This window comes from Hydra vulgaris, chromosome 07, assembly GCF_038396675.1.
Source record: "Hydra vulgaris chromosome 07, alternate assembly HydraT2T_AEP".
NCBI lineage: Eukaryota > Metazoa > Cnidaria > Hydrozoa > Anthoathecata > Hydridae > Hydra > Hydra vulgaris.
The window spans coordinates 40,069,874-40,079,009 of NC_088926.1; the positions used below are offsets into that span (position 1 = coordinate 40,069,874).

The 9,136-nt window shown below is 29.9% G+C and overlaps 1 long non-coding RNA gene across 1 annotated transcript; it reads right to left on the reverse strand.

The window, feature by feature from the left end:
* Positions 1-7,855: 7,855 nt before the first annotated feature.
* LOC136082181 (uncharacterized) lies at positions 7,856-8,518 on the reverse strand. Its single transcript, XR_010639474.1, has 3 exons — positions 8,476-8,518; positions 8,100-8,333; positions 7,856-7,974 (listed from the first exon to the last, which is right to left on the reverse strand). It is a non-coding gene; the product is annotated as an uncharacterized LOC136082181 (long non-coding RNA).
* Positions 8,519-9,136: the final 618 nt, after the last annotated feature.

The following is a 9,136-nucleotide window of genomic DNA, read 5'->3' on the forward strand; positions in this document are numbered from 1 at the left end:
CAGCATACTACCAAATACCTTTATCAAAAAAAGATCGACCATATACTGCTTTTAAAGCTGACAATAAGTTGTGGCAACATACTAGAATGCCTTTTGGAGTTACCAATGGATCTGCAATTTTTCAACGCAAAATAGATAACTTTGTTAGAACATATAAACTAACTGACTGCTTTCTTTCATTGATAACATTACGATATGTGGTCATTACGATGAATAGTCAGAAAGAACATGATGAAAATCTATTTAGGTTCAGATTAGCTGCCATTGATGCTGGAATTACATTTAATGAAGAAAAGTGTGTATTTTCAACTGAGACCATAGATTTTTTAGGATACCCTATATCTTATGGATCCTTAAAACAAGATCCTCAGAGACTTGCTCCTCTCGTTAAATTACCCCCACCTGATAATGCAAAGTTTTTAACAGCGTATTATTGGAATGTTCTCATACTACAGAAATAATAGTATAGTAGTATACCAACATAAAGGGAAAATTTAGATGGATTTAAAACAGCCGATTGCAAATTTAATTTTTCAAACAGATGATGATCTTGACAAAAAACTTATGAAGAAAAAAAAAAGGCAATTGTGAACTATTACGTTATTAAAAATAATTTTTATTTATAATCAAGTATTTATTTTATTTCCAGAACAACTTTTTTATTAATAGAGGCATATTAACTCAACAACAAATTTAGATAAAAAATTTATTTATTAAACGTTTAGATTAAAGAAAATAACTAAAATAATCATAGAGCTTACTCCTGATGAGCTTATTGAAGCAACATCAATTGTGGCAACAAGATATAACATTGGAACACGACCTCAGACCGCAATTATATTTGCCATTCTTTCTAAATCTATTGTTAATTTAAAAAAATAAACTTTATGTTTATTTAAAAAAATAAATCTCTTGGTGTTTATTTTTTTAAATTAACAATAGATTTAGAAATCTTCTGTTCACAGAAAGCAGTTTCAGATAATTCAGTCAACAGGGAGCCTTCTAAGAAAGCAAAAAATTGATTTACTAAAAGGTAAAAGACTAGTTCTACAATTTGACACTAAACTAGTTAAAGAAATTTCAGAAGACCTTCAAATATCTGTTGCTTATGACAGCTTAGTTCTCCTGATTGCGACAATATATTGCTTGGGATTGTCCAATTAAAAATTGGTACTGGAGCATGCCAGGCAATGGAACTAATAAAATTATTAGAATAATACAAGTGTGTTAATCAAGTGTTTTCTTGCTGCTGCGATACAACCAGTAGTAACATGGGAAAATATGCTGGAGCAATTCAATTGCTGAACATAAAACTTAACATCCTTTTAATATGGTTGTTATGCAGGCATTACATATATGAGCTGCATGTCTCACTGGAAGTACTCACAGGAAAGTTAAAAGGTCCCCATAGAGCATTATACTTAAAGTTAAAAAAAAGAGGGAACGAAGTTTGTAGAGAAGTGAACACTCTAAGTATTATTGTAAAAATTAGTTGGGATAACCTAGAAGGTGATTCAGTGTTGTACACTCTAGCAAAAGATGCACTTTCTGTTCAAAAGCTCTGCTCAAAAATACTTTTGGAAGAGGTGATTATAGAAACCTTTTCCAGCTTGTTGTTTATTATCTTTGTCGAAATGTAACTAATTTTAAATTCCATCAACCTGGAGCTTGTCATGAGGCACATTTTATGGCAGATGGGCTTTACCTCCTTACATTGGAATTGACAAATAATGTCGTTAAAATAATGACAGAAAAGGAAGAAAATGAGGTACAGAAGGGAAGTTTTTTACCGCCATTCTTAATGCACCATGATTTTTAAAAAGCTCTCAGTCTGCCAAAGCACCCAAGAATAACCTTGATGCCTTCAGGGCAAGTCTTAAACTTTATAAGCAATACGATGACCAGTTAGGACAGTCTTTAACAAAGAGTACAAAACGACATTCTTGGTACTTATCTCCTCAGCTTGTTGTGTTAGCAATTGGAGATCGTGACGTTAAAGACAATGAAAAAATAAAAATGATTAAATTACTTAAATTTCCTATGTTGTCTATATTCCAAATTGGGTACTTAAATTTCCTATGTTGTCTATATTCCATATTGGGTGTTGCCTATATTCCATATTGGGTAAAATGCCTATATTTCATATTGGGTATCCTCAAATTATTCCTGTTCCTGATTCCGAAACAACATTATCTCTTCTGGTTGGTCCAGAGTCTAGTTATCTTTTTAAAGTTATTGGAAGTTAAAAGGCGAAGTTGAACAATGGGTTTACGGTGGAATAAAATCTGGGGATAATACTGAAAGTTTTTGTAAATTCTGTTTATTTGTAAAATACCTCTCTACTACAAGCGATTTTGCAGAAAGATACATCAAGCTTATACAAGACTTTGTGAAGTCATCTAAAAATGATGATCAAAGGCAAAATATAACGCTTTTTGTAAATCATAAAAAAATCATAGAAAAAAATTACAAACCAAAATGCCAAAATATCAACTCACAAAAGCATATACTTTATAACTGTTTTCCTAGGCGTTTAATATAATAAAAAAAAGTTTTTTAACATTGTGATTCATTTTTCCTCACTGCAACGGTTGTTTATGACGTTATTTAATTCTGCGAAATAAATTTGTAAGTTATATTTACTAAAGGAAAATTATCTCAGCAATATAAGCATAAAACTGTAAAAAAATATAAAGTTTTCAGATGTTGTGAAGTATTGAAAGTTAATCGTAAACTCAAAACTAAAATTTTTATATTTTTTAAAAAACATTTTTCTTTGAAAGTTTTTATATAACCCATAGCTAAATACAGCCACATTCCATTTTTAATCTGGATATGAAGACTAAACAAAAATTACAAAACTTTTATCTGTCTCTTTTTTTAAATTTGCAAATAATTCGGTTGAATATGTTTTTGTAATACTTTTTGCAAATCACAGACTAATGATAAGAAATCCTGAATGATACAGGAACTTATCAAGTATCTTTATCCAGAGAATTTATCTTACTTTGAAATAAAGAAACCTGATATCGAAGGCAAGGTAATTATTGACAAAAACACTCATTTGCATAAGTTCGTTGGGAAAACATATGGATTCTTTTTTTCATACTCTTGGATTCCAGATCAAAGTCTTATAAAATTTATTGATAGTAGGCAATATCATTACCCAGAATACTTTCCACATGGTCAGAATAGACTGCGTATAAATGTGCGGACTAGGTTCATTCTATCTGCGTAATGAAATATCAAACTTCTATCTTCATCAACCACTGCTTGTCATGAAGCTAGATTTTTGGCAAATGAGATTTATTTATTGATGCTTTAACTAACTGACAAAAAACTGAAGTTAATGACAATGGAGGAAAGAGTAGATGTAAACAGTATTGCGCTTTATGTAGCAACATTTTACGTTCCTTGGTTTCTGAAATCATTTATTATAACACAGGTACCATCTACTGACATCAAAGTTATTAAAGTAGCAAATAACATAGATGAAGAAGATGAAATACTTAGAAAAAGTCTTTAAAATTCTCTTTTAAGACATACATGGTACTTCCCTAAAGAAGGTCTTAATGTAGCGTTTACAGATCCAAAAATAACTAATGATGAGAAATCCTTTATTGTACATCATCTTATCAAGTATCCCTATCCAGAGAATGTATTTTACTTTGAAATAAGTAACCTGACATCAGAGAGAACATAGTTATTGGCAAAGACACTCATTAGCATGAGTTTGTTGGTAGAAAAAGCTGGTACCTTTTTTCACACTCAGTTTTATAATGCAAGATATATATTTTTGGGTTCCTTAAAAAATTATTCCCAGTTTCAAACTTTTCAAAGAATTTGTTTCAAATATTCAGTGCATAATTAACTGCTCTATAAAAATAATTGTCTAGTTCAAGATTTCCTGGCAAAAACGAAACATCAATTTCAAGTCAAAAATGAAACATCATGATTTGATGCTTAAGAGAATAGAAAAAGTCTAGACAAAAGGTAGTAATAGAGTAATCGGAGTCCTTAGCAAAAATATTTTAGATTAAAAGTTTTTTTTCAATTTGATTTAAGGGAAAGTGTTTTAAAATATTTTAAAATCTACAAAACTGTTTTTTCAAACTTGGTTTTATTATTTTAAAATTAGCTGGCGAAACATATAATAATATTTGGTGTCCCTGAACCAGTCTCTGTAGCTGATGTCACCCACACACCGCCAGCTGTGTTACCTTGCATCACATAGATCCTAACAGTTATAATAATAGTACCAATAAAGTTTTTAGTTTCTCTTTGCGTCTTAACACAAGAAAAAACATAAATTGCCGCCTTCTTGTGCTAGAGTTTAAGAACTTGGCTAAGAAAAAGTTAGCTTGTAAATTCTCTCAAACTTGCTAAACATGAAATTTTCAAAAGCTTCAAAGTCAGTCCAGACTTATAACCTGCTGAAAGAGAACTTGAGTATCAACTACACAAGGACCAAAACAATTGTGATGATAAACTTCGTATTGATAAACTTGATGCAACCTTTCACTTGGACATTCGTGATGAAGCAATCATTAAGATATGCGGAGTCCTTACTCTTTGCATAGCCATATAACTCTAACATCAACATCACTCACCACTTACTAACCATCTGCACCACTAATATGCGCTCATTCTGTGACAAAATTGAAATTTTTTATCAATTTTTATAGATACATTGGCATTGTCTGTCCAGCTGAAGCTTGGATAAACCGTAATGATAAGGAAACTATTCTTTACCAAATCAATAGTAATTACACTTACATAAGCACTGAACGTCAGGATCGCAAAGGCGGTGTTACTATGATATTAATAAAAAAAAAATACTCAAATAAAATAGAAAAAATAAAATTAAAGACAAACTAATACAGTGCCATAACAAGAAATCAAACTAACACATGCTTATGCGTACCAAAAATATTTTTACAAGAAATAATTAATTTTTTTTTTTTTTAATAATTATTTTTTTTTTTTTTTAATTATGTATTTTTCCAAATTAAAAAAGTTACAAAAATATAAAGATATAAATACATGCAAAGGGCCAGAAGACACAACAAACCACCAATAAATCACAACCTTTACCTCCAAGACATTAGCAAACCAGTTAAGTTATCTTTTTTAAAGTGATTGGATTGGTTAGAAATACCCTAACCTCTTATTTTATTATCATAAAAAAACAAATTCTCCTTTTACACCCATATTTGCCATTAATGAGATTCTCAACCAACTCAGCAAAGTAAAGACAGGATCGATAAAAATTAAGATAGGACCAAATGAATTTTCTCGGCTTTTACTCAAAGCAACTTTCTTTAAAAATTTTTTATATCCGCATTACGAAAAGTTCATTGTTTATTACATTGAGCTCATATAAGCCTCAACAGTTCGGTTCATTGCAGAATGTTGTACAATGGATGCTATAATTAAAGTTAAAGAGGACTGCAGCTAAAGGTAACAACCAAACTATTTAAATAATACTCTTTAATATTGAAAGGGCATTTGATCTTGTCAGTCATAACAATTTACTGCTAAAGTTAACATGCGAGCCCTTTCTAATATACTTAATTTCTTCCCTTACAGAGTAGTCAGCCGAAAAACTTTACTCATACAAATTGTCGGAGTGAAGTTCATCGACAATTTTTAAATTTATTAAAATTGACTTTTGTCATCTTAATAAATTTAAAAATTGTACTGACAAACACTTTGGTTTGCACTAGCATTGTAATCAACTATTAAAATGCGGCTGCAGCTTATCGTCTACTGACAAAAAGCTAAAGGGTTGCTACCCCTTCCAAGCGAGAGATAGAAAAAACAAAAAACAAATTTGTATTGTGCTAAAATTTAGCACTTTTATTTAGTCTAGCCATTATGTTTATTAGGGCAGGTCGAATTACAACTTTTTTTCGATTTCAGTGTTTGGCATTATGGAGATAATTTCTAAGCAGTCCAAAAACACATCCTGGAAAATTTTATGAAATTAAAATAGTTTCTTCATGAGCGATTTTAGCTTTGAAGTTGGGTCCTAAGGCTTTCCGCGCAACATTTACTGCGGCATTGTATTATAAATTCAGGACCCAACTAATTTATATATAAAATAAAATAAATAAAAAGCAAAAGGACTGACAGTTACTTAGAAATAAAGAAAAACAAAATAAAGTACTCTAAGTCAAAAAAATATATTTTTTTTCTAAGTTAGATATTCATACTTTAACAAAATTCTTTTGTAAATCTGGTCCGGATTTTATAAAAAAAACGCAAATTTAAAGTGTTGAAAATTTGTTTAATGGTTATATCAGGGGTCTAAAACTGTAATCCTGCGGCTCTTTTTTTAAAATTATTTAATGAATATTTATTTTAACTATATAATGAAAAACCTCTCAACCTTAAATAGGTTGCCGACGCCTGGGTTATATAATAGAATATTTGTAAAATAGAAAACTATCTTAATTATTTCAGATAAGTTAAATTTATCCAATAAATTTTAATAACGATTATTAAAAACCTTTGAAATAACTGTCAAAATTTTAAATTATATAAAAGATTCCATAAAAAAAATTGCATTCAGATTTTTTTATTTATTAAGCTAAATTTTTGCTAAAATATGCTTATGACGTGCTTCCTTTCCAAAAACAGTACGAGAAGCCATGGAAACAAGTTGTACAGATCTCTCAACACTCTGTGAATGTGAAGGAAGACCTGGGAGGTCAATTTTTTCTCCAGATAATAACTTTTCTACTACCTCTTCATCAGTAATATCTTGAGTTGTTGCTGGTTCATCTATGTCTTCATCAAAAATGTTTATGAGCTCATACCATATATGAGCATCAATGATAATTTCTGGAATTTTATTAATTCTGTTTATAACTTCGCCATCTTTTTTACGATTTCTAATATCAAGTAATCTCTGCATAGCAATTGATCTTATATATATTTCCTCTGACATTAACATTGAGTACAAAATATTCTCAGGAAGTAGGCAAAAAGTATTGAACCTTAAGCTTGCTAAGCAAATATCTTGCACCTCTTTTCCTTGGAGCTTGATTTGGTTAATCATAAAATATATAATTGATGGAGCTTCGTGTAACTTATTGCTCTTTTTATGGAGGAACCATGTAGGAACATAGACTTGGACAATATAGGTTACCAAAATAATTAATTTAGAATCAGGAACTAGTAATAACACCATGAAATAGTAATAACACCAAAATTAACAACTAAATTAAGCTCATTATTGATATTTGCCATTTTACCTAAAGGTCCAGCAAAATGGTTTGGTGAATTAGTTACTCCATCAATTTTTTTAAACAAAGATCTAAAGGGAAGCTCATTCTGATGAAGATTGCAGCCTATAGTCTGAAGTTTTCGTCCTAGTTTTTTCTCTAACTCCACAACCATTCCTGCTTTATGACCTGTGTTTGTGGAAGTATTGTCTGCCAAAACTGCTTTTAGAGTGTTTAAAGAATCATACTCTTCAAGAACTTCGTATAGGCACTGAGCTTGCTTTTTTCCTGTTGCTCCAACAAAAGGTAAAACTTTGTGAGTAAGATACTCCCCACTGTAAAGGTTAGGGAGAAGTTCTTTAGTCACAGTCATGTGATGTTCTTTCTCTGTTGATCTCTTTAACACAACCTCACCATCTTCTCTTTTTATTTCTCTTATAACTAAAGTTTCATTATCAATTTTACCATCAACACCAAGGCAAACAAACTCTCTGTTATTTTCAAAGGATTTTAAGTCTGACAATACTTTAACTGACTTTTTTTGTCTGTCTATTTTGGATTTGTCTAAAACTAAACTTGATATAATTGCTAGATCATTAAACAGTCCTGATAGATCAAGCAAAAGAGCATTCCCTAATGCAGCTCCAATCGAACTTCCTATATCGTTTCTGATCAACTCAATAGCAAACTTTGGAAACTTCCAAAGATTGTAAATTCCTGATGGACTTCTTGCAGGCTCCCATATCTAAAAGAAAAGTTATAAAGTTAATTAACAAAAAAATTTTATATAAAAAAGTGATATGTTAAAAAAAAGAAAGTAAATTTAAAAAATGTAACAATGAACTAAATTTCGATTTATTAGTTAATTACCTCACTTGAGCTAGAAATAACAGATTCTGAATCAGATTCTGATAATACTATTTCTGGAAGTAAATTAAATGTTTCTTGTTGTAATGATTGTTCCATATTTTTATGTTCAGTTTTATGTTTCTTTAAAGATCCTTTTCTAGACCTTTCACAATCAACTGAGCCAAGTTGAAATGATCCTTTAGGACCTGACTTATCTCTCTGGTTTTTTAAATATAACCTTTCTTCTACAGGAACCTAAATATTATTTGATAATATTGAGAAATTGCATATGAATTTCATAGTATTAAACTTTATCACTCTAGTAATATACTTGTGTTCATTTTATTTAAAAAAAACTTTTATTTTATTTATCTATTATTAAAAATTAACATAGTACTTTTTTATCTGGACTACATGTGCATAAAATATGAGTATTAGGACTCATATTTTATGCACATGTTAATTACCTTGACTACATTTGATATTTTTATCATTACAAAGTACAACTTTAAGGTCACATGTGCAGGAACTGATATCAAAAAGCCTATCCAATTTTTTTTAGAAGTGTTTTTTTCTGATAATACTTTGCATTTTCTTCGGTTAATTAACCTGGATATGTTTAGAAGTACTCCAACTTTTTTTTCGACACAATATGTGGACATTAATGGTAGCCGAGTGTTAACTTTTTTCCAAATCATGATTACTTTTTCAGCTATCAGTTTTACAATTACGCTAAAGCAATAACTTGGATAAGTATTGTTAAGAAAATAAAAATGTGTGAAAACATTATTTTTTGTCCACAAAACTTTCTTTTTCCCACACAATTATAACATTTGTTTATTTTGCGTAAGTGCGGCAATCTTTAATTTGTATAAAAATGTAAGTGATAAAGATGGCGTTGCAAAAAAATTTTTAATTAAATATACCAACATTTAAAAACATTTTAGCTCAACTTAAACTTCATTAAAACAAAAAAAATTTTACCAAGCACATTTTTTTCACCTATTAATCAAATCTCTTTATTACCAAACCCCTGATTTCAAAATCGACCTGCCCTA